At 35.8% G+C, this 26,280-nt stretch overlaps 2 long non-coding RNA genes across 2 annotated transcripts in view; both read left to right on the forward strand.

The window, feature by feature from the left end:
* LOC129533599 (uncharacterized) overlaps nt 1–26,280 on the forward strand; it is a 762,991-nt gene that overhangs the window by 599,681 nt on the left and 137,030 nt on the right. The gene's annotated exons all lie outside the window — the stretch shown is intronic.
* Nucleotides 15,063–26,280, forward strand: part of LOC115934553 (uncharacterized) — an 82,176-nt gene continuing 70,958 nt past the window's right edge. Inside the window, exon 1 of the long non-coding RNA XR_004070320.3 lies at nt 15,063–15,305. This is a non-coding gene — a long non-coding RNA (uncharacterized lncRNA). The remainder of the gene's footprint in view (nt 15,306–26,280) is intronic.

The following is a 26,280-nucleotide window of genomic DNA, read 5'->3' on the forward strand; positions in this document are numbered from 1 at the left end:
AGATACATTTAACACAAGGCTGTGTCAATTTCATTAGTCCTTTTTCAAGTTTGGTTTTACTTGATTATTAAATTTCTCCACATAATTTTTTAAAAACTTTATAGTGCTTCAAGATTATTATAATAATCATTTTATTTTCCATATTGTTTGACACTAAATCATATTCAAGTATATGTTTTATTGTCTTTTAACTGTTTTTAGACTAAATCTTGAGGTGTACAATTTTGTGCTTAAGGTTATTTAAGCTCACAAAATATCCCGTAAGATTTTTTTCCTTTCAAACTGACATTAGCTTTTCTAAATTGCCTAATTTTTTTATGCCTCATTATTAAAAGGAACATTATTTCTGCAATTAGCATTTTTGGTATTTTGCTAACTAGCTAAAAGTTTCAGTTGAACTGCTTATTTATTTATGTCAGTGATATTTTAATTTTGTGTATAAAAATCTTGATTAGTTTTCTTATAGGCAAATATACGCTGATATTTTTTCTAATATTGAGAATTATATTAATTCAGTTTTTAAGCCATTACATGATGGCCACCTGGTCTGCATTGTTGATAATTATGAGGCTGCTCTAATATCATTATCATCTCTTTTCTTTATTAAAGGCATTTTTAAAGTTTCATTCATTAGATTCATATATTTGATCAATTCTAGGAATTTGTTAGATAATATATTTTCAAGTATTGCAACTAATGCAGTAACACTATTTTGTTTGCTTACACTTAAATAGAATGCATATGGCAGATTTTATCATGCTATGTTATCTCAAATCAACTATTATAATATTTTTATAGTGTTATATCTTTCTGCTACGGTCTGTGTAATTTTAAAGATCTATTTTGTAGTTCACTAATTTTATTTTCAGCTATATCTAATCTGATATTTAATTATCCATTGATATTATTTCAAATTAATTAATTCCTAATTAATTTTTAATTAAAAGACAATCTTTAGCACAGTTTTGAGTTTATAGAATAATTGAGCAGAAAGTATACAGATTTCCCGTAGATTTCCTCTCCTTCCGTCTACAATTTCCCCTATTATTAACATCTTGCCTTGATATGTTATATTTGCTGCAATTGATGAACCAACAATGACTAACGATAGTCCATAGTTTACATTGGGGTTTACCCTTTGTGTTATACAGTTCTATTGATTTTGACAAATTCCTAATGTTACATGTCCACTGTTATAGAATCAGACAGAATAATTTTACTGCCCTAAAAAATCCTTCTTCTCTATTTATCCTTCTCCATTCCTCACTGCCCTCTCCCCAAACCTTTGGCAGCCACCGATCTAATGTTTCTATAGTTTTGCTTTTTACAAAATGTCTTATCATCACACAAGGCATTTTGTTTGACTGGCTTGCCAATATGTATTTAAGGTTCCTCCTTGTTGTTTCATGGCTTGATAGCTCATCTCCTTTTGTCACTAAATAATTAATATTCCATTGTGTGGATGTAAATTGCATGGACTGTTTATTCACTCACCTATTGAAGGACATCTTGTTTGCTTCCACATTTTGGCAATTATGAATAAAGCTGTGTTAAACATTCATGCACAACTTTTTGTGTGAATATGTTTTCGGTAAATACCAAGAAGCACAATTTTTGGATTGTATAGCAAGATTATATTTAGCTTTGTAAGAAACTGCAAAATTGTCTTCCACGATGGATGTACCATTTTGTATCTCCAAAAGCAACAAATGAGAGTTTCTGTTGCTCCACATCCTCACTAACATTTGGTGTCAATGTTTTAAATTTTGGCTATTCTAATAGATTTGTAGTGGTATCTCATTGTTATTTTAATTTAAAATTCATTGATAATATGAGTTGAAGTATCTTTTTATATATTTATTTTCCATCAGCATATCTTCTTCATGGGGATCTGTTCAGATATTTGAACACTTTTTAATTGGGTCATTTGGTTCCTTATTGTTGAACTTTAAGCATTCTTTATATATTTTGAATACAAGTTCTTTATGAGGTAAGTGTTTTGTAAATATTTATCTCAGTCCGTGGCTTGTCTTTTCATTTTCTTTATGTGACTTTTATTGAACAGAATTTTTTAATTTTAATAAAATCCAACTTATCCAGTATTCTTTCCTAGATCCTGTTCTTTGGTGTTTTATCTAAAAACTCACTGCCAAACCCAAGATCATCTAGTTTTTCTCCTATGTTATCTTCCGGAAGGTTTTTTAATTTCGCATTTTACATTTTGGTAATTGATTCATTTCAAGTCAATTCTGTGAAGGTTGTAAAGTCAATGTCTAGATTCCTATTTATTTATTATTTTTTTTCCACGTGGATGTCCAGTTTTTGCAGCATCATTTGCTGAAAGACTAACTTTCTCCATTAGATGACTTTTGCTCCTTTGTCAAAGATTGGTTGACTGTATTTGTGTGAGTCTATTTTGAGGCCCTGTAAGCAGTTTCATTGATCTATTTGTGTATTCTCTTGCCATTACCACACTGTCTTGATTACTATTGCTTTATAGTAAGCAAGTCTGGAAGTTAGGTGAGTCAGATAGTGTCAATCCTCTGGCTTAGTTCTTCTTCAGTATTATGTTGGCTATTCTGCTTCTTTTACTTTTACATATAAACATCAGGATCAGTTTGTTGACATCCACATTCATTTTTATTTTAATTCCATTGATTTTGAATATGACAGAAATGGAGATATTCCAAAGTCCTGGTTTTGAGAGGGAAGGTATATTTTTAAATCTTCATTATTTATTCATAGTCTTGTATTCTTTGCTTATTTGTGTTGCCTCTTTAGTTAATTTAAATATTTTAAACATCTATGTTTAATTATTTTGCATGAGATACTTCAAATATATAATATCCTAGAATGTCTAGTTATGTCGCTTATTGTTTCTCACACATGACATCTTGTTTATTTGTTTGTTTTGTTATTGGAGATCATGAATTCATAGTCATCAGGTTTTTAATGTGGAAAAATATTAGACCTTGATTAAGCATACATCGTTGCAGAGAGAATTTATTTTTGTATTTAAAAGGACTGAGGCATATGGAACTATTACTAACCTGGATTACATACAGTGAATTTTTTGACATTTATTTTGGGATTCTTCCATATACAGACAATGTGTATATAAATTTTGAGCCCATTTGAAGGAAGACTGATGGCCCCAAATTCTTGGAGAATTATTTTACTCCTCAAATTTTAGTCCAAGAGAAGTAGTCTTTCATCTTTATTTGACAGTTGGGTGGTTTTATCTACCCTGGCATAGGTCAGAATGTGAGGTGAAGATTTTTATTGACATAATTTATTGTGTAAGTTCTCTCTACTCTTCAAAAAAAGAGGAGTAACGAGGGGCATAGGGCTGGCAAACTAATTCTATCAACTTGTTTGTTTGGTGACTCTTCTTCTTATGATAGTCTCTCATGGAAAAACACTCACATTTTGTACCCACTCCCATAGTTGTATCCGTGTCTCTCCCCAGTCTTTCAATACTATTCCTTCCAGGTTTCTGGTCAACTGTCTAAGGCATTTGCCATTGCCCATGAATCTGAGTATACCTTGGCCACTTCTTTGTCCGAATAAAGTTGATGACCTGATTTACTGTCCAAATTCAACCCTTTGGAAGGTAGTTTCTTCACTGTGGTCCTTCGGGCCACTCCTAAATGGGGGTTTTGTCCAAGAGCAGTTCATTTTTGGCTTGCACTCACATACCAAGCAGACACATCCATGAACTAAGATTGGGCTCTTTCCTCCTCTGTAAGCTCATCAGAGGGAAACTCCCTTAGGGCCATGAGCTGAGAGAAGCATCAGTGAAAGAATGGTAAAAACACAGTGGGCCCTGGCCTCCTGTGTTACGTCTTACTTATGCTCTCTAGAATTAATCATAATTCTAGATATATCATTTCCATATCATGACAGATTGTTGCACAGTGTCTCCCCATCCCTGACCTTGTGATTTGGAGGGTTTGATAATACCTACTTCATAATGAGTAGTCCTGGCTGCATGGTTGCTTGATGTCCTTTGGTCAGTCAGCTTCTATCAGAGATCATTAGCAAAACAAAAGCTATTTTTAAAATAATATATAGTTATCTACTGTGGATGGCATGGTTTTGCTACAGGATCCAAGTGATTGTATTATAGATCTTGTATTAGGATTTGCCAGAGCCTCCACATGGTACTTTTTCCACCTCAGATACATGTATTACCATGGGACCTTCAAGTCATGTGCCCTAAATGGCAGAGCCCTGTTCTGGGCCCACACAAAGTCAGGACCCTCTGTCTCATCCAACAAACAGGTTAGGTCAGTATTTCCAACTGCAATATATGCTGTCTCCAAATCTCAAAGAGTGGTCTGCTTCCTTCTTAGTTACATGAGGTGCAAGGCACAAAACATCTTTTGCTTCAGCTTCACTGATGTACCAGGGTTGTAAATCCTTGCAGTGCTTACCTCTCATTCTTGAGAATGCATGTGTCTTATTAAGGTATTTAGAGGACTCACCAGGTCTTGTTCATCAGGACCAATTACATAATGTCATCAATATAGTAGATTAATATATTATCTACTGAATGGATTATTTTCATTTGGATGCCCAGATAGTTCTTGTTCCTTCATACAATATTCTAATAGAGAGCAAGAGAAATAATATAGTCTTCAGGAAAATCAGAAATATATGTAGTCATCTCTCCCAGGTGAATGCAGAAGATTCTGATTTTTTTCTTTTAATGGTTATAGGAAACAAAGTACTCATTAGATCAATAGCCACATACTATGTAAACAAAATTGTGTTAATTTGCTCTAGAAGAGACACCACATCTAACACAGCAGTGGCTTCTGGGGCTACCAATTGGTTAAGTTTGCAGTAGGCTACTATTATCCACCATGATTCATTAAGTTTTTGGACTGACCAGGCTGGGGTATTGAATGGGGCTACTACTGCTATATTATTTAAGTCTTTGAGAAGATCATTAATACCTGCACTCCTCCGTGACACATTATTGTATCTCTACCTTAGCAGAGGGAAGGCATTTCAGGGGCTTTTACATGGCTCTTACCCTGCAGGTCAAGATTTTGCCTTGTGAGGATTTTGCCAGCTTCTAAATGTGGCCATTTCAAATATACATTGGGTACCAGGGAAATGATCAATAGTTGGCTCTGAGGATGCCATGAGAATGAACATACCCCATAATTCCAGTTATTACTTGGCAAATCAAACTAGTCCATCCACAGAGAACAACTATAAAAACTAATAAAACATATTTAAAATAGCTGCTTCAAGCACAAGAAATCCAGAAAGACAACAGAATTAAGGTCTAGAGAAGAACAAAGAATAGATAAATGAGCATAATATTTGAAACAGCTTTTCCCCTTGATATGAGGAAAAGTGGAAATATACCAGCCCACAGGAGCACTAAATCTCACCGTTCAAACATGTCAATTTTTGAAATCGATTGTGTGATTCCAGATTACTAGGACCCTTGAACATCTGTCAGATGCAAATATAAATCTTCTCAAGAAGGAAGAAAACGTTGACCTGGGATTCAAAAATTACTTTCATAATTTATTATATACAATATCAGGCATTTAATGAAAAAAATATGAGGCCTGTAAGGAAAGAAGCCATCGTGTTAGAAAATCAAGAGAAACAAATACAATCGTAAAGAATGACACAGAGGATTCAGATAATGTAATTATCAGTTACAGACTTTAAAATAACTAGCTTAATATGAAAAAGGCCTTAAAAGACAAATCTGAGAATTTCAGTAGAGAATAAAAAAATACAATGTGAAACAAATACATATTATAGAACTAAAAAAATGAAATAACCAAAAGAAATAATTTAATTGATAAAGTTAATAACAGGTTAGAAATTGCTGAAGCATGAAACTGAAGAAGATTGCTAGAATGAAGTACAGGGAGACAAAATAATGGAAAATAGAGAAAAGAAAGACAGTAAGAGTTGCAGAGAGGTCTAACATGCATGTAACTGGAGTTCTAGGAGGAGAGGAGAGAAAATGACAGAATGAATATTTGAGAAGGTAATTGCTAAAAATGAAGAAAGATTTCAGGATACAGATTCAAGAAGACCTACAAGATCAGAAGTAATATAAGTAAAAAGAAATCCATACCTTAGCACTTCATAGTAAAACCCCTGGGGAGGAAAGAGAAAGAATAGACATTAAAAGAAGTGGAAGAAAAAAAGACTATTTTCAAAGAAGTAATAATTGTCTCAACAACTGACTACTCCAATGAAACAATGAAAGCAGAAAATGCTGGAATAATATCTGCAAAGTATTGAAAGAAAATAACCTAGAATATCATATCCAGTGAAAAATGTCTTTGAAAAAGGAAGATGAGAAGTCAAAATGAACTAACTTATGTATGATAGCAAATTATGAAAGCTGGACAAGAAAATAACACCAAGAGAAAATAATTGTTCGACTTCAAAGGATAATAAAACAGAAAACCCGGGCTGTAATCCTTGAAAGAGTTTAAAGTGCATGAGGTGAGCTTCATATTTATTATGAATTTTCTCCTGAAAGTATTTTATAGTTTCTGGGGGCAGGGGGGACAATGTTTAAGTTTGGCAGTGCATTCTTGCTGGGCTGAAGAGACAAAGATTAGAGTTTGGGGTCACCAATATGGATGGAAATCAAGGAACAAAATTCAGGAGAGAAGGTAGCCACAGAAAATGCTTTCTCAGATATGGGCATTCTCTTTTGCTTTCTTTTCTTTTCTTTCTTTCTTTTCTTTTCTTTTTTTGAGACAGGGTCTCTCGGTGTCACCCAGGTTGGACAGGTTGAAGTACAGTGGCATGATCTCGGCTCACTGCATCCTCCACCTCCCTGGGCTCAAGTAATCCTCCCACCTCAGCCTCCCGAGTGGCTGGGACGACAGGTGCATGCCACCACACCTGGCTAATTTTTGCATTTTTTTGTAGATGTGGGGAGGTTTCACCATGTTGGCCAGGCTCTTGGGTCCAAGTGATTCTCCCACATGAGCCTCCCAAAGTGCTGGGATTACAGGCGTGAGCCACAAATGGCCAGATACGGACATTCTGATGTGCCTTTATTCTTCATCCTAGTTGTTGTATTGTATGCCAAAGTATATCTTCTTGGGTATGGAGCAAAGAGGATCTTCCTTTTCTTTCTTATCTCTATGTCTCAAGTATATTTTCTCGTTTTCTGTGTCCCTGGTGCTCTGGCATTTGAAGCCTGGCAAACACAGAAAATTGCCTCTCCCAGGGTTAACTACTTCCTAGAGATAACAACCAACTTGCCTGCCAATATACCTTTGATATGCAAGCCAATCCACCCTGAATTCACACCCCCACCCATCTCCTTTTCTCAGACTTCTACAGAAATCATTCAAGTCATCCAATCTTAAATTTTAACATGGGTTTAGCCTTCTCTGTCCATTCCTTCCCTTGAAAACTAGGAACCACAATAAAGGCTTCTCCCACAAAGTCCCCTTCTCTCTTCACTTGCTCGTCTCCCTCCAGTGCTTCCCTGTGTGGCTCTGCAGGTGCGCCGTGCCACCTGTTTCTAGGAGACTGTGACTGTAATAACAACTTCTTCCTTCATGGCAACAGTTTTTGTGTCTGTATGTCTTACTATACCTGATCAAAACAAATCCTCGTTATGTATTTTGAACACTCTGAGTTATAAGCAGCCAGCATTTTTCTTAATTAACTAACAATCTTGCTCTTTACTTGATACAAGCACCAGCTTAAAGACCTCTTTATTTACTACAGTTTGAAATGTGTGGACTGAAAATGCACAGAATTGGCCTACGACCTTACCAATTTTATCCCTTCTAGCCAATTTAAATTTTAGTCTGATGAAACCATTTCTGATTAGGGCCATTCAGTTCCCCATATGGACACAAAAAATCTCATATTTCTCAGCCCTTAGGGTAACTTAGGCTGGCTATTGATGGAATGTTTATAAAAATTGGTTCGCCGTTTCTTTCTATAAATAGCACATAAAAATCTTCATTAAATCTGATCTGAGATTCTGAGCAACAAAATAAAATTAAAACAAGAAAGTAGGTTGCAAAATATCTCATGGAAACATCAAGGAATTGGCTGAAGATGCACTTGACAGGAATCTTATACCTAATTTTGTTTCTGCTCTTTGAAAAAGCTATCTAACTGACTTATCTCTGGGAAAATTAAGCAATTAATTCATTCAAATAGAGATTTACTGCCCAAATTCTCACTCCTTTCTGTCATCTGTATGTGGGAATTAATGCTGCTTTCCTCTTTTACTTTTTCATTCTTTTAACTATGTGAACAAAATGTATGTCATTCATAGGTCTAGGTTACAGATTTAATTTTTATCATAATAATTCATGAAAATAGATGGGGAAATAGATATTTCGATTTAAAGAGTATTCAGAGATGTAGTTATAACATTAGCATTATAGGGTAGACCTTTATCTAATCTGGTGAGAATTTAGAGCAATTCTAAAGCATACATTTAAGAACTGTAAGGACTGTCTGCCTTTATTGCAATTTTAGCTTGTTCCCAATTCTGGAATGGTGACTGGGGAAGCCTCTTTACTATTATTAAAGTGTCTCTGTATTGTTGTTTTAGTAAGTTTGGGTTTAAACAACAGAAGTTTATTTCTCGTAGTTCTGGAGGCAGGTAGGCTGAAAATCCGAGATCAGAATGTCAGCATAATTGAATTCTGGCAAAGGTCCTTTTCTGGTTACAGACTACTGACTTCTTGTTGTATCTTTATCTGGTAGAAAGAGAGTGCAAGCTCTCTCTGTGGTCCCTTTTATAAGAGTATTGATCTACCAGGAGGGCTCCACCCTCATGTCCTAATTACCTCCCAAAGTCCTCACCTCTTAATATGTTACATTGGGAGGTAGAATTTATATGTATATACATTTTGGAGGGGTCACAAATATTCAGTTCATTGCATTTACTGTCTTAGAAAGCAGCAAATTATTTACAACAAAAATGATTACTTCATTTAATGACTTGCTGGATGTTTATTTTTATAAATATTTAATGTTGCTTAAATTTATTTTATTTTTCACTCTGTAAATAGAAAAACGCAGAGAGGAAGTAAGAGAGAGCCTGCCACATGCATGCCACATGCAAGCCACTTTGGTACTACCAGAATGAAAGCGTTCCTGTGTAGGCACCAATCAGTTAGAGTAAATAGACATAGTGACGTGTATTTAAATAATTGTTTTTTTTTAAAAATATCTTCTATGTGCATACCCCTATGCCATGTGTCTGCAGCTGGGGAATGATATGAAAATGAATTACCTAAACTTATCTTCAATGAACCACTATCCCAGAAGGACAGATAGATTTATAGCCCTCTCTTCTCAGGAATTTCATGACACTGTTCGCTCCTTCTGTGACTGTACCTTCCTGGTTTCTTAGGAAATTTGTTCTTTTTTATTTCAAAATTAAATGTGTAGTTACTCAAGATAAAAATCTCTTTAAATGTATAGCTTCTCCACTGATGATCTTTATTCTTCTGGATTCATTACTATTTAAATGAGAACATTCACAAATTCATCTCTCTGGACCAGATCTATTTTCCAAACAATAAATCTGTGTATAAAACTAGGTTGTGCAAATTAAACACATATAAAAATAAACAGACGATGTTCTCATGCAAACCTAGCCTTTTTCCAGTATTCTCTATCTTTGTGAATGGCATCGCCCCAAACATCTAGCAGTCATATTCAAAACCTCCTATTTATTCACTGTCATACCAGAGCCGCTGCCAACTCAGCAAAAATTCCTCCAAATATTTATTGAATCAAACTGCTTCACTCTATGTTCATGGCATTCAAACTATTGTTCCAGGTACTCTCTGTTTTATTCAGATGGTGTAATCACCTGCTATCTTTTCTACCCCAGCACATCCTCTATGTCCACCCTTATAAGTACACCTTATAATATTTTCCTTTGTAACACTTCTCTCTACATGAAATTCTATCACTACATCATATTATAACCTGTATTCATTTATTGTTACTAGAATGTTCATTCAGTGAGGGCAGGGTTTTCTGTTGTGTTGATCACTGATTTATCCTGAGTACCTAGAGCACTCACTGATATGTAGTATCTACTCAATACATACTTGTCAAAGTGTCTGTCTCCTTCATTAGAATTTCAGCTTTATAAGGCTGGACTCTCGACAGCCTAGTTCCTCCTTATATTACCAATAACTACAAGAGTGCTTATTACTTAAGAAAATCTCAGTTATGTTTGTTGATGACTAAATGAATGTATAAATGAATGTACTCTATTTACTTTCAAAGAGTTTTCTACTTTTCTTTCAGAATAATATTTTGAAAACATAAAGCAGACCTTATCAAACACATCAAACTGCTACCCATCTGCCCCACTCCCATTACATATACACTTAACAGAAAACTCATTAAGATAAACATTGATAGTCTGACCTCTTCACATTTTCCAGTCTTATATCTGCCTCACTCTCTGTCCCATCCACTGCAGTCTGTTAAGACGTAAGTCTTACCTGGCCTTCCTGGCTAGGAAAATTCTTTCTAAGTTCTTACAGCACTTCTCTTTCATTGCACTTATACAATATTACATTTATTTTGTGATTCATTTATTAATGTCTGCCGTCCTCTATAAAATTGTAGGCTGTATTAGGGCAATTCCTTGCCCACTTTTGTTCAACACTGTATGTCCACTAACCAGCATGAAGGCTGGCACATAGTTGGCAATCAAAAATGTATGTTAAATGAATGGATTTTTAAATGATGAATATGGAATCCCATGAAAAGTGTGACATAATGCTCACATAAATAAAGTACATAGAGGAATACTTGGCAGGACTAACTTTGAGTGAGTTTCTATTCAAGACTTAGTTGCATATTGCAGGGTCTCAGAGTCTCAGCGTCTCAGCAGGAAACATATCACACTGAAATTCAGGTAATTAGACAGTTTGCTTACTTACATAGGTTTGGGCAGGGATTAATGAAACTAACAAGGGATTAATTAGAAACTAACAAATGCAGGTGGCCCTGAGGCCTAAAAATGGAGGGATAGAGTGATTGCAGATCCCAGAGAAGCTAGCTGCATGGAGAGGGCCACTTGACCAGAGCTGGCCTTCAGTAGAGGAACTCGTTCAGCTCATGGTTAATCTGCAGACAAGGGGCTGAGGGAAGGACTACCCTGTGTTTATGTATTAGTTTCCTGGTATTGCTGTAATAAATATTCACAAACTTAGTGGCTGACAGCAACATACGTTTATTACTTTACAGTTCTTGATGGTCAAAACTCCCCCATGGGTCTCGCTGGGCTAAAAGTCAAGGTGTCGCAGGGCTGTGCTCCTTCTGGAGACTCCAGGAGCCAATCTGCTTCCTTGCCTTTTCCAGCTTCGAGAGGACACCTGCATTCTTTGGCTTGTGCTCCCTTCCTCTATCTCCAAAGCCAGAAGTGTAGCATCTTCATGTCTCTCCCTGACTGTGACTTCTGCTTCTGTCCTCATAACACCTTCTTTCTCGCTCTTTCTCTGACTCTGACCCTCCTACCTCCGTCTTGTAAGGAAACTTATGACTAGATTGTGCTCACTAGATAATGCAGAATAATTTCTCCATATCAAAAACCCTTAACTTAATCATAGCTATGAAGTCCCCTTTGCCATGTAAGGTAACATTCATATATTCTGAGGATTTGAATATGGACATTTTTGAGGGAACATCATTCAGATTACCATATTTTCCCTCCACTATTCTCCTGCCAGTGCCTACTACTGGGGAAGCCATGGGGTAAAGAAAACCATTTGTGTCATCTATATCAATCAGCCTCCCAGGATACATGCTTGATAGATTTGGATTTGGAAGGAGAAATGGACTATATGTAGAGAAGCCCATATGTAGGAATTAATATTATATACTAGGTTGTATATTGGTTCTATCCTACCCATTTTATAATCTGAACAGACTTTTTCATTTATAACTGATTATTTTAATGCTTTGTATATATAAAACTATAAGTTTTTGAAATTAAAAATTTGATTTTAAAAATTAAAAATGTGATATTGTATAGAAAGCCCATATTTGATTTGATTTATTGCAATGTTATTTTTTCAAATAAAAACTTCTTATATCCAAAAAAATGGAAAAAAAAGTTAATTCATTACAGATTTATTTGATTTTAAATGTTTTACAATACATAATAATTTAGATAGTTTGAAGAAAATATGGTGACTATAGATTTGATGTATTAGACAGAGGTTTTGATTCCTCCCATGTGACAATAATCCTCCATGTCATTGGATTCTAAAGAATTATTTTAAATTGAAATAAATATTTCCTTCTTAGGTGGAAAATTCTTAGACCAAGTGTAGAGTAATGTTCTCAAATATTTAAGACTGCAAACCCAAGAAATATATAAAATATCAGAATTTAAACGACTAGGAAAACCATTTTAAAAGGATATTTCAGAAAAGAATAAAAGAGAATGAAAGGATTTCCTAATTTGAGATTGAGAAGTGAAAGACTTATCTTGAAACTAAAGCAATGATTAACTAAACAGCCAAAGTGATACTTCTAAACATTTATGTATTGACCAGTATAATGTTGTATAATTCAACTTCTTTTTACAATCTGGCTTCTCTGTTATAAGGGACTCTTGGTTTACATGTTAATAGCTGTTATCTTATGAATTGTGGCTCAAGCTCTTGAGAATGTTTGTGAAATGTGTTATTGTGGTTATGAGTCATTCTAGTCACTGCCAATATCTCTTCATTTTCGGGAGTTAGAGGAAGATGACTCAGTTAAGCCAAAATAATTGATGTAGCACATTGGTGAGGATTTATTATTATGTGCAGCTGTTCTTGAATATTGTCTTTCTCAGAGTACTGGCTCCCTTTTTTGGACATATTATCCTAGAATATAGAGGTCTTTCATACAAATACTTGCTAACTTGAAATTGTTTCTAGGAAGTTGACATACATCAGCCATAGATATTAAAACATTTAAAGGTATCTGATTCTGTAAGTAGGCTTGCTGGTGCAATCGGAAATCAGTTTATTCTATTAACATTTCTATAAGTCATGCATGACGCTTATGATAAATTATGTCTGGGAATTGCTAGGATATATTTTGCTTCCAGAGATCTAGTTAGTCTTTTAATTCTTCTTCCATACACTAAACTTTCTTTTGATGTCTAGAGGCTTGATAAATATCAATTAATGCTTTCTTTCACACTTTGGATTTGTAGAGTTATTTGCCACTCACTCAAGAAAATGGAAATGTTCCTTTTTCTATATTTTTTCTAAATATGTTCTAATTCATTAATTTTATACTATTATATCTCAGCATGGTAAGGAGGGGACAACATAATAAATACTGACCTATTAATTGAAAGTTGCTATATAGAAAGACAAATCCATCTGGTATTATTTCATATCGAACAATTATTCAATATTATTATAACCATTGCAAGATGAAGGCAGAAATAATGTATTACTCTCCAATAGGGTATCATTTGTTCAAAGAACTGAAGAAATTTAGCATGGTGACAGGCAGGGTTTTAAGAGAAGGGAAGCCTGGCTCTTGAGGAGACCAGAGGCCACATATATGTACCAGAAAAATTATATATGTACCAGAGACCACATCAGAATGGGCCTTGTGTGTTACGAAAGATATTTCAGGCAAAGCCACTGGGAAGCTGTGTGACTAGTGACAAGTTGTTTACCTCTCCGTATCACAGTGTTTTTATATAAAAGATCGGGATAATAATGCTGGCTGCCTCATCAGATACTTGTGAGAATGGAATGATTTTGCACATACATAAAAAAAAAATTCATAAGTATCGGACAGATGCCAAGTTTACTGTTGAAAATTTAAAGCAGAAAAATGATATCATACATCAAATCTCATCCAGAGTCCATGTCTTCTTTTATGGTATGTTTGGTATTTCCTGTATCATTATGACATTTTCCTAGTTTTCTTACACTAATAGGGTAAACAAAGCAAAGAATTGCCTAATCACCGGGAAGTTCATTAAGAATGGTTTAATTGAAATTAAATTTTCAGGCCACTTAATATCACTCAGACTTACCACTTTAAGGTTAATTTATCATGTTTTTTTATAGTCTATATTTGGACAGTTACCATAAACATGGCTTGATCAGCTCAATATTCTGTATAAATCTAACAGAAACCAGAGGCTCTCTTGCTGTATCTGTTTCCTGAAGAAAACAGTCCATGCCAAGTTTCTGTGGCAAAGGTCAGTACTTAATAGATACTGTGGTACAACTTAATAACCTTATAAAATTCTGGATGTTAAACCACAACTTGGAATCACAGCCTTATTTTTTACATGTGCTCTCATGCACATAGATTTCGGTGCATAAACAGATTTCTTAAGCATTTTCACTTCTTTGATTTCAAATGTATGTAATATATTAAAAATGTATATTTTTGTGTTATTTTCACCAGTGCCACCCTTGTTTCTTTTAGTTACACACTCTTTCAAGATAATATTAGAAGACAGGTAATTGTAAAGTAATTATGTTATTGAATAACAAAGCACAACTGTTAGTGCTTTTTAAAATTCTGTGGGAATAAGAATCATGACAGACTTGCTTCAGGCACTGCAGTTTTCCCTCCCATTTCCTTGCCTCCTCTCACATCCTTTCTCCTCCTCTCTCCTTCTCTTCTTCCCCTTTCCCTCCTCTCTCTGTCTTTCTCTCTCAATATAAAATCATCCCTGTAGGCAAAACTCTGGTATTTATTTCCATTAAGATGCTGAATGTTTTCCAAATCATTTTCCAAATCACTTATACATGAATAATTAAAAAACAATAAAAGGTATCAATATGTAAAACATTTCACTTGAATACATATTTGGAATTTTCACATAGCATTTTTACTTATAAATTAGGTGTCATACATTGAGATAAATTCATGTTTATGTATATATGCTAATTAGAACAATAAGAGGATTTTTAGGATTATAAACATGTTCTTTTCCACTCTACCAGTTTGCTCTTATATTTAAGTGCAAAAAAGAAGAGCACTTTTTGTCTGAGTATAACATTGGAATTTGAATTGAGGTTGTGGACAGTATGGCTACTGCAGTGTGGTTGCTAGAGGCACTCTGCTGATTTCGTATGTGTGGGTTGAATAGACTGCACTTTCGAATGGCACCTACATGAATCTAACTATAGCTTTGAAATAAATGAAAGGAAATGATTCAGCCCAACTGGAGTTTTCATAATGTTCTTAAACTGTGGACTGCAAGGATCCTGGGTGATTTTCTAGTCCCGACTCCATATGACAGATGGACACAAAGAGCCAGAAAGGTAAGACTGACAGCTATCGTTCCTGGAGAATGGAACCTCACCTCAGATGGAAGGAAGGCACATCCCTAGGCTTCTGCCAAGTCCAGATGGTCTTTACTAATTTCTTTTTGATGTTCTTTACTTTCAGCTTTAAAAATAATATTCATAAAAGTAATATGTGCATTTCTATAAAGACAATGGTTTATTTCTCTCACTCAGCCTGTTTTAATGGCCTGTCTTGGTACTTTTCCAGTTTTTAAGGGGAAAGTAATAAAACTCAAATACCTTCTAGCTGTCCAGCTTACCACTCTGTAACTTCCTCATGTTATGCCCATCATTTTATAATACATACCTAGAGAACACTTTCATTTGATAGGACTTAAAGCCATACTAATAATATTAGCCACTGTCCTATTTTCGACTTAGAATAATTTCTCCATTTCCATTTCTCTAGTTAACTTCCTTTTATAGTCAAAATAAAAAGCTTACATTGTTTCCCTTCCAACATTAGGAACATAAACCAACTAACCAACGTATTACTAAGAACCAGAAAAAAATATTAACTATTCTGGAAATGGTAGATGGAACTTGATTCAGGAGGGCAACTTTTATGCCATGGAGATAAGAAGTATAAGAAAATGTTAAAAACAAAAGATTATATAACCCAAATGCTGAATATCTGTGAAGTCACATTGATCTGCTTTTTTACACATAAAATAAAACTATTACTGATGAAGAGACTGAATCTTCACAGTTTCAGTTCATGAGAACACATTTATCATGACGTTCAATTTTTAAAGTCTCAGACAAAATGTTATATAACATAAAGGAATACTGTTAGTCTCTTGAATTCTGGCTTGTATAGAAATTTCTACAATATCCAGAAGAGAGGAAAAGATGAAGAAGAAGAAACAGAGTTCAGTGAGTGTAGTGTTTATCTAATTCCAACTTCAAGACATACATATCTGAGCATGTGTGCAGTGAGAGAGGAGCTGGGACATTGAGACTCAGAATAGCCCTGATCTTGGAGAAAACTGTAAGCTGTTAATGAGGGTCATGCACCAGGATGTGTGGAGACCAGCCCTGAGGTTGAGGACTGGAAAATGAATCCAGGCCCTTCCTGCAGAATGCCTTCTAGGCCACCCTAAAGGATCTAGATATTTTCCCCCATAATATTTATCCCTGCTTTTCTTAATTTATTTTTCAGTTTATAGAAGTATATCCTTAATTTTTTCAAAAACAGTACACAGGAAAGAAAAATTCTGATGAAAGTTCTCATCTCCACTTCCTCTGGAAAACAGTATTTTATCTTGTTTAACATAGGCCTTGCCTTTCTGATGCTGCTCCACTTTAAGTGTCTGGTGGGTTTTGGCTGTTTATTCATGTTTACGAATGAAGAATTAGGTAGATTAATGGGTCTTTTCTGCTGTTCCTGACTTCTTCTCTGATAGCTCTCTATTTTGGCAGGGTATGTTGACTGTGAGGTTTCAGGTAAACCCTTCGGTTCTCTTAGTGTTCAAACCACAACAGGGTCTCATCCCACATGCTCTGTTTGCCTTTTCAGGCTGGGTTAGTCTGGGTCCCCTGAGAAGGAGATACCAAGATTAGAGGTGCAAGACATTAATTGGGGAAAACACCCATTAGAGGAACAGGGGAGAAAGGAAGATAAGGTGCAGAGACTTTCTGCCCATGAGGCAAGCCTTACCTCTGTGAAGACAGGGAAGGAAGGAAGGCAGAATAGGTTGTCTTAGATGGCAGCACAGTTCCTAGAAAGATTATGCCAGGCTCTTGGGAACCTCTCAGGACAAAGTAGCATGTTAAAGAATTTCTGCATCTTGTAAGATGAGCCTGCCTCTGTGTTCCTGCCACTCTCAGTCATTGGCTGAGAGAGCAGGAAGTGTGGTCTTTGAGTGTATTATGGTGGTACAGTCAGAGTGCAACAGCTGGAGATGTCAACCAGTCACTCTCCCTGTTGCTGAACAGCCGAGTAATTCACTTTCATGGTTGCCACACATGCCCCCATCAAATGTGGAGTTTATTTCTGCTCTGCAGAAATCTGTGCTTGGCATGTTACCTGCTTTGGTCAAAAGAACAACAGAAATGATTACATGTAACATATGAGACTGAGGTTTAGCTCATGCAATTTCTTTCCATGTCATTTGCTCATAAGGCTTTTTTCATTTGCTCAGAAGGCTTTGTTTGTTTGTTTATTTCTTTCTGTTGTTGTTGTTTTTGGAAATGAGATGCCATGAAAGAAGTCTAAATGCCCTGAGATGACCATGAAGAAAATCACTTCAGCCACATAAAGAAAGAAAATCTACATGAAGAATCATGGTGATGACAAACATGCAGACAAAGCCTTTTTGGATCTTTTTGCCCAGCCCAGTTACCAGCCCAGTTACCAGCTGAGAGATTGATCCCAGACAAAAATACGTGGAGCAGAAGCACTGCTCTGCCCAAAATCACAATCCAAAGCATCATAAACAAAATACAACAGTTGTAGTTTCAACTCTTTAATTTTAAATGTACTTGTTACTGTATGGAGGCGCCTACCTTAGTATCCTACCACACTCAGATAGTGGCTGTGAGCAGCCCACAACAAGCCTAGCCTTTGAGTGGATATGGCTAATGATGTTTCCAGGGAGAATATTGGAAATTTTAACTGACCTCTTTTAATTGTCTATTATAAAGTGAGAGAAATCAACCAAAAAAGGAGCTGTTTCATATTCAAGCAGAATTTACAGGAACTATTTTTAACTTAGGACATGCCAGGTTAGAAAATAAAACTATGCCTCCTTCCCAGCTTCTCCAGCTGGCACAGTCTCCAAATTAGGAAATGGAAGCAGAGCCAAAATTAAATCCAAGGTGCTGCCTATAAAATGTGGCTTTGGGGTCAACATTAAGTCAAAGATCTTCCTGGAAGACGCTTTGTGAAGAAATAAAAAAAAAATTTAGTGGTATATTGCTTTGATCTCTGCTTGAATAAAGGGCACCTAAGGATGTCAAATGATTTCTCCCATGGAACCCTGATTCACAAACTAAAGCAGAGGGGCACATGTCTTTTTGTCTAAGGAGTGGGTTATAATTCAATGTATAGAAAAGACACATATCTTTTATAGAAACTGTACCAGTTTGGACTGAAATGGACAAGAGATTTCAAAATGAAATGAGGCCTATGGGCCCCCAAACTTTCACACACAGGAAACAAGCTGAGAAAATCACTCAGCTGCAAACATGGGCAATGTTCTTTGCAACATGGTACAACAACATGGTATAGCTACACTGCCAGAAGACCCACTTCTGGAGAGCAGATCTGGACTTTAATCAGTGTACATTTATTTTCCCCACAGCAGCAGGGGTTGATGACATATGCTAGGTGGATTTCAAAATTGCTGTGGATGACTGACTACCGTGCAGTTTCCTGTTTTTTCCTCCTTTTTTGAATGACAGGGGCTGTTGCAGTTATTCTGTCTCTATTTTCCCAATATATGTTGGGTATGGGTCAAGAAAAATATCTTTTAGTTTTTTATCCATTCATCTCTGAGGATAAGATGCCCAAAGAATAACACCTGAAGAAACTTATTCTCACCTGGGCCCAATTTAGATAAAGAAATTATTGTCCTCAAGCCTAGGTCTGATGTAATAGAATGAAATTTTGGGGGAGAGTGACGAGTGTGTTTTTCATGAGAGAGGAAATTTTTGTGCACTGAGGGCAGAAGGTGTGTTTCCAAAATTGGTCCCCAAAATACTTGTTATCTCATATGCTATTTTGCAGTGTGACTTTACCTTGACCTCATTAATTATGAAGTCTATTTCCCCTCTGCTGGAATCTGGGCTTTCCTTGGTATCTGTGTTTCCAACAGAATATAGCAGAAGTGACTATATAAAACTTCCCGATCTGGGAAGTCTATGGCCTCTGCCTTTACCACTTGGAAGCCAATGGCCTTGTGAGAAGAGCCACTGTTTCAAGGTCATCCTGCTATCGAGAAGCCCAAGCTAGCCATGTATAGAGAGGGCTGCCACGTGGAGGCGCACTGAGGAAGCAATGTGAGTGAAGCTTTCTCAGACCTTCTAGTCCAGCCTAGCTGCAAGCCAGCTGCAGCTGACTGAATAATCCCTGTGCAGTGGGAAACTCTCACTGTCCCCAATCCTGGTCCATATATTTGTGAGCTAAATTGCCAACTTTTGGAACATTTTATCATGCAGTAATAGATAACTGAAATAGGGACAACTCTCCAGTCTTAGAACATTCTAGCTTCACCCGTATCAATTCCTCAATTTCCTTAGTTAGTAAGTTTCTGGTGTTAGCCCCGGGGGGTAAACATGGCTACTGCACTTGTTTGGGACATTGATTTGTGTAACTTATGCAATTGCAGTTTTTGATCGATCATCTCATTTTGTGCTCTGTCTCCTATTCTGACTTGTTATATTTATCAACACCACAGAATTTCTTCATGAGAAACAAACAAACAAAAACCAAATAAAATTAAAACACACACACACACACACACACACACACACACAACTTCCTTCCTCTACTGCATTTTTCTCCCATGGGAACCTTTCTTTTTTTCCTGAAGTGTGCCTTAATCTTAGTTCAATTTTCCACTTCCTTCCATTCTCAGAGTTTTAATGAATTTATTCTTTATTTAATAACTTTACAATCATTCAGTGTTTAGTGGGATGTAGGAGGAGTAAACTTGAGTGTCTAATCTATATTTGGAACAAGAAGTCCATTCACCTACATTCTAATAATTATTCATTAATTCCTTTATTATTTCAACAAAAGAATCTTCATACATAAAGGATCATAGTAGTTCTTAAGCATATTCTGTTAAGAGCTTACAATACAATGAAGAAGACAAGCATTTGAACAGGTAACTAACACAAGTCAAGGTGAAATGAGAGCTGGAAGGGAGCAGAAGATGTCACTCTTTATTATATTATAGTTGAAGTTCTGGGATACATGTGCAGAATGTGCAGGTTTGTTACATAGGTCTACACGTGCCATGGTGGTTTGCTGCACCCATCAACCTGTTATCTACATTATGTATTTCTCCTAGTGTTATCCCTCCCCTAGCCTCTCCACCCCCCGACAGGCCCCAGTGTGTGATGTTCCCCTCCCTGTGTCCATGTGTTCTCATTGTTCAACTCCACTTACGAGCCGCTCTTATTTCTGATGTAGAAGTGTGGAGATGACTTGACAGAGGAGCACACATGTGAGCACCCAGCACTTGGCACGCAGCCTAATGTGCTCAAGTAGGTACATGAAAGAGATTTGTTCATTGAAATGTTTAATGAAGTCTTGAGTCTTGAAGCATGAGTATGACTTCAATAATCAGACAAGATGAGATGAATTTTCATGCCCAGGGAAAAGCAGGAATTAAGATTTGAAAGAACCAACAATGGTACCAGACAGTCTCCTAGCATGTCTGGGGTGCTGGATATGTGGAGGGATGAAGTGACCTATCTGGCTCCAAAAGTAGTAGAAATGATGGTAACATATAAATAATTTATAAGAATATATACATAAAAATATTTCTTTTTTTCGTTGATACTGGGAAGTTTCTTAAATGCAGTAGTGATAAAATATGAGAAGAAAGTAATGATGAAATTATACTGACTTGGCAATTTTTAGGAAGTGAAAGATGAGAAATAGAGGAAAATCAAAGAGAATTTTCAGATTTTTAGCTTGAGGCCTCATATTTAGCTGCTTCCAATGAAAGCAGGTGGAAACAAACAAGTATTTCAAAAAAACCTGCATCAGAGCTTTTCAATTGAGACAGTTTACATATAATGTAATTAGCAGGGAAATGGTGGCAAAGGACCTCTCTATGGGTCAGATGCCCACTTCTCTCTTCCACAGTTGTGATCACATGACCTAGATTGTGAAACTGAGCTGCCACTTAGTCTGATTCATTAAACAGTGTCCTAAACATAGACACTAAAGTAGTAACATGAAATCTTGGCAGATGGCTGTTAATGGAGATCTGAAAACCCATTATCTGGTAACTTACCCATATATTATTTTTTCTTATAAAAATCGATTATTCAGACCATAGGTGGCCCTTAATAGCATTTAAAAGAGCACACTGAAAGAGCTCATTTCTGGTGAAAATGCAATGAAACTCTTTCAGCCTCAATCCCAAGAAAGCAAGAAAAAATGGTTGTGATATTTCAAATCAAAACTAATTTGTTAACCTTTATGGACACTTTTGAAAACTTTATTCCAAACAGTACCCGAATTATCTGAGAAGGAATCCCATTGGATTCACAATCTTAACAAGAATTCTATCCTGTTTGTTGTTTCTGGATCTTTATGCCATACACTATTTCATCGCTCAAAAACTTTCTGAATGGTTAACATATTCTCCCCGTTTTCTTACACCAGGCCTCTTACATGAGGACCTTCTTCCCTTTAGCCTGCAGGTTTTATCTGTTGTTTATGTATAAATGCTTTTTTCAGTAAAAAAATATAAATCTTAAAGTTAAGAATGAGTGTGAGATAAACAGACCTCTGGTTAACCTGAGCCTTTATATCCTAGATGAAAATCAACCCTTTCTGAACTGCAAAATAATCTTCTATTTCTCTCCCCCTCATTCCACTCTACCTTCTAATGTAAAACTCATTCACATTAAGGCATCAATGAATGATATTTCTCCTTAAAGTTATTTGATTTTAAAAGCTTTTTCAACAAATATCTGAAATGTTGAAGTTATAGTTTCTGGAAGATCTTAAAGCACAGATGTGCAGGAAAGTATTCAAGAGTTGAAAGATGATTAGCTTAAAGTTCCATGAAGTTAGATGACCAGTGAAAGAAATTTAATAAATAAGGAGCCAGTTTGGAAAAGAAGAGTCTTTCCAAGATTTGAAAATCACATGATGTCAGAAACTATCTACTTTCCAGTTTACAAAGCCACCATTTAGCTGGGTAGGTGAGTAGCCACATTTCCTCTTATTTCTATTACCCTAGCCCAGACCATCTGAAATGCAACTGTGAAACATAGATGAGTGGAGTTACTAATTATGAAGAGAAACCAAACAGGGAAAATTCTTGATTGAGAGTCAGTGGGAGTGTTAGCAGTTCTCTCTTCTGATAGATGCCATGCTATTGGGAGATAAAGGCAGTTGACAGAAAACCTATAAATAAGGTTGCTATTAGATGTGGGCACAAGAGAAATAAAAGCACAGTATAGATTTAAAATATCGACTTACACAGAGGGAAAAGAGATGGCAAGCACCAAAACAAATCTACCGAAGTGTTCAACAGAAACAATTCTAATATTAAGAAATCTCATTAGCAATTTATCATAAGAGTATGTGGACACAAATGAGATTTAAACTAATATTTCCAGGTGGTACCTTAGCTCTGTATCTCCATGGACTTAGAAACATTGATCAAGTTAACATGACCTATTATAATTAAAACTCAGCCAAGAGAGTGTACTAAAGAAAATTTATGGGATTGGACTTCTGTAAGAGCTCCATAACCTGATGAATCATTACCCCCAATCTCGGCTACTATAGCTCCACAGCTCTCGTTATAATTCTAGTGAGAAAAGCACTTAGTGAAACAGTTCTGAGGAGGAAGCACGTTTATCAAACTTTGCTAATTGTATTGTCCTTTGACCATCTAAGAGCTCTACTGATGAGACCTTAAGGGAAGGTCTACTGTCAAAGGCAGGATCCAGTTGATCTCTACTTAAAAAGAGTAATTTTTCTCCACTAAAAAAGTTGGCAATGATAAAAAGATTTTTTTTTTCTTTCTATCCCGGAAAAACTTGAACCTCAAACTGTAAAATAGTAAAAAGGTATCCTTACCACTTTTTCCCTAATTTATGCTTTATTAGCCATACTCTACTGGTTGTGCCAACAGTCCTAATTTGAGATTAAAATAAAAGCTACATTAACTACTCAGCTTGGTAAAGGTATACCATAGCACACATATAGTACGCTATTTCCATAAGCCTTCCTGAATTTGTGCCCACTTCTTTTCTATTTCTTCTCTTCTCCCTTTTATTTGTAGGGTCCGAAAGAAGTGACTGGGACTGAAAATAGAACATTAAAAAATATGCTTTATTTTTAAAGTCAGGTATATTTAGGTATACTAAACATATCGTAAAATTTACCTTTTAGATATATAGTTCTATGAGTTTTGACAGACGCACAGAGTTGTATAGCCACCACCATGATCAAGGTATGGAATATTAAAATGGGATAATTGTTTCTAAAAGTTTTTGGAAAAATGATGAGTTGGGAATGACTGAGATGGTTAAATAGAAGAAGTTGATTACAGTGAGAAAGACCATGAGAAAATAAGGCTGAAGTGTCAAATCAAAGAGATGGGCTAAAAGAATGCACTGTGAATGATAAAGGTTGGAAATTTGGACTCTGTGAAAAAGACCATATATACATACAGGAGACCTGAAGGCAGGTGGCAGAAGGGGAAGTACTTTGATCCTTCACATTATGTCCTTCTTCACACCCAGGGACTCCTTCCTGCCTTGTTTTTCCCAGTCACCTCTATCTTCCCCACTACATGAGTCCTTTACAGCCGGAACAACTGCATTATACCCCGTGAGCTTTACATTAATTGTTTAATCTCGTGAAGTTATGGGGCAATAATTTTCCAACTTTAGTGAGATTCATAATTGTCTGTGGAGCATTTAAAAATACTTGTGACTAGATAAACTCTCAAAGATCATGCTTCAGTTATTTTTTGGTGGAACTTCTTTTAAATGTAATTGGATGTTGGAAAACAGAGTAAAATATTTTAGTATCAGGAATACTTACAGACACAAAATATGCCATGAAGTGATTATACAGTGAGACCTCTTTCTGTTAGGATGCTAGGGTGCACCCTACACAAAAGCAAACCTCACTGTGGAACAGCTCTTACTCCTTGCCCCACACAGAGTTGAGGAAGGGTCAAATAACTGGCTGCAGAATTGTGAAAGCTACCAATTAGTTATTGTAGTCTTCAACAGCTCTCTGTAACCCTTTCTTCTATATAATATCCTTCTCTCCATTCCCTTCTCATTCTTTAAATATACGTCCTCAAGCAGGAAAGGATTGGTAGTCATTTATATTCAGACTGAAACGTATTCATTCTCCTCTATTAAATCTCTTAGCATTTTCTAGCTACTTAATTCTGACGAAAATAATTTTTTTAAAACTTTTATTAAAGCACGGACCATAAAACAGCAACTTGCCATACGAATATGCATCATATTTGGTAAACAATATCTTTTTCACTGAACTTACTTGATCTTTTTCTATATTTATGTATTTTTATTGTTTAACATATTTTTTAACTGACAACATTGTATATATTTATTGTGTACAACATGATGTTTTGAAATATATATACATTGTGGAATGGCTAAATCAAGTAAATTAATGTATGCATTACCTTATGTAGTATTTTTGTAGTGAGAACACTTAAAATCTACTGTCATCATTTTTCAAAAATACAATACATTGTTATTAACTACAGTCACTATGTTGTACAATAGATCTCTTGAACTTCTCTTTTCTAACTTAAGTTTTGTATCCTTTGATATTGGTACATAATAGTTTAAATGTAATTTGAATTAGGTGCCAATATTTAAAAATGAAGATATTTTATACAAACTATATAATTTTTTTTTTTCTGAGACAGAGTCTCACTCTGTTGCCCAGGCTAGAGTGCAGTGACGCGATCTCGGCTCACTGCAACCTCCACCTCCCGGGTTCAAGTGATTCTCCTGCCTCAGTCTCTGGAGTAGTTGGGATTACAGGAACATGCCACCGTGCCCAGATAATTTTTGTATTTTTAGCAGAGACAGGGTTTCACTATGTTGTCCAGGCTGGTCTCGAACTCCTGACCTCAAGTGATCTGCCTGCCTCGGCCTCCTAAAGTACTGGGATTACATACTTGAGCCACTGCGCCTGGCCAACAAACTATATAAATTTTTTCCTGGGTAAAATGTCTGTAATTTAAAATACTTTAATGTAATTAGTGTGATATTACATAGCTGTATGTTTTTTTTTTCATTTTAATTCTAAAAGTGATCAACCAAAGCTAGTAATTTGCAGGAAGGGCCATACACCTAAGACAGCTGTTTTAAGCCCTCTTTTTGCTTTCTTCTAATAATATATTTTTATTGGTGAAATGCTGGTCTTGCTCTTTCCTTTCTCCAACTCTGCTGCTCTTATTTGCATTTCCCACCTGGCCCTGTGGACATGGGCATCTATGAAAACTGCACTGAAGGAATTTCAGATCCTGTCAAGCAGGTATGGCAGCAGCTCTCAGATAAGGAGACTTCTTTTAGTGTTCAAAGTCATGCGAATGAAAAGCTCTGAAGATAAATTTGCATTATTCATTTTGGCTCTTAGAGGGAAAATATTAGACAGCCATTTAGAACCATTGAAATGTCCGAATTCTCTTCCTTTCTCTTTCCTATCTTTTAATCTTAATCTTTTCTGTCTTTCCTATCCTTCTGCCCTAATATCACACAGCTGGAGATCCAGAGGTCTTTTACGCTCTCTCCCCATAGGGCCAATGCCAGCTAATGAAAGCCAGCCATAGGAGACAAAAAGCTGGTTCTTTGAAAAGATAAACAGAATTGAAAGACCATTAGTGAGATTAACCAAGAAAAGAAGAGAGAAGATCTAAATAAGCTCAATTAGAAACTAAACTGGAGAAATTACAACCAATACCACAGAAACACAAAAGATCATTCAAGGCTACTATGAACACCCTTATGTGCACAAACTAGAAAATCTAGAGAAAATTGTTAAATTCCTGAAAATATACAAACATCCTTAGATTAAATGAGGAAGAAATAGAAACCCAGAGCAGAGCAATAACAAGTAGTAATATTGAATCAGTAATTTAAAAAAATACCTAAAAAAGAAAAGCCTAGGACCAGAAGGATTCACAGCTGAATCATATCATCTGACATTCCAAGAATTGGTACCAATTCTGCTGAAACCATTTCAAAAGATAGAGAA

This window comes from Gorilla gorilla, chromosome 4, assembly GCF_029281585.2.
Source record: "Gorilla gorilla gorilla isolate KB3781 chromosome 4, NHGRI_mGorGor1-v2.1_pri, whole genome shotgun sequence".
Classification (NCBI taxonomy): domain Eukaryota; kingdom Metazoa; phylum Chordata; class Mammalia; order Primates; family Hominidae; genus Gorilla; species Gorilla gorilla.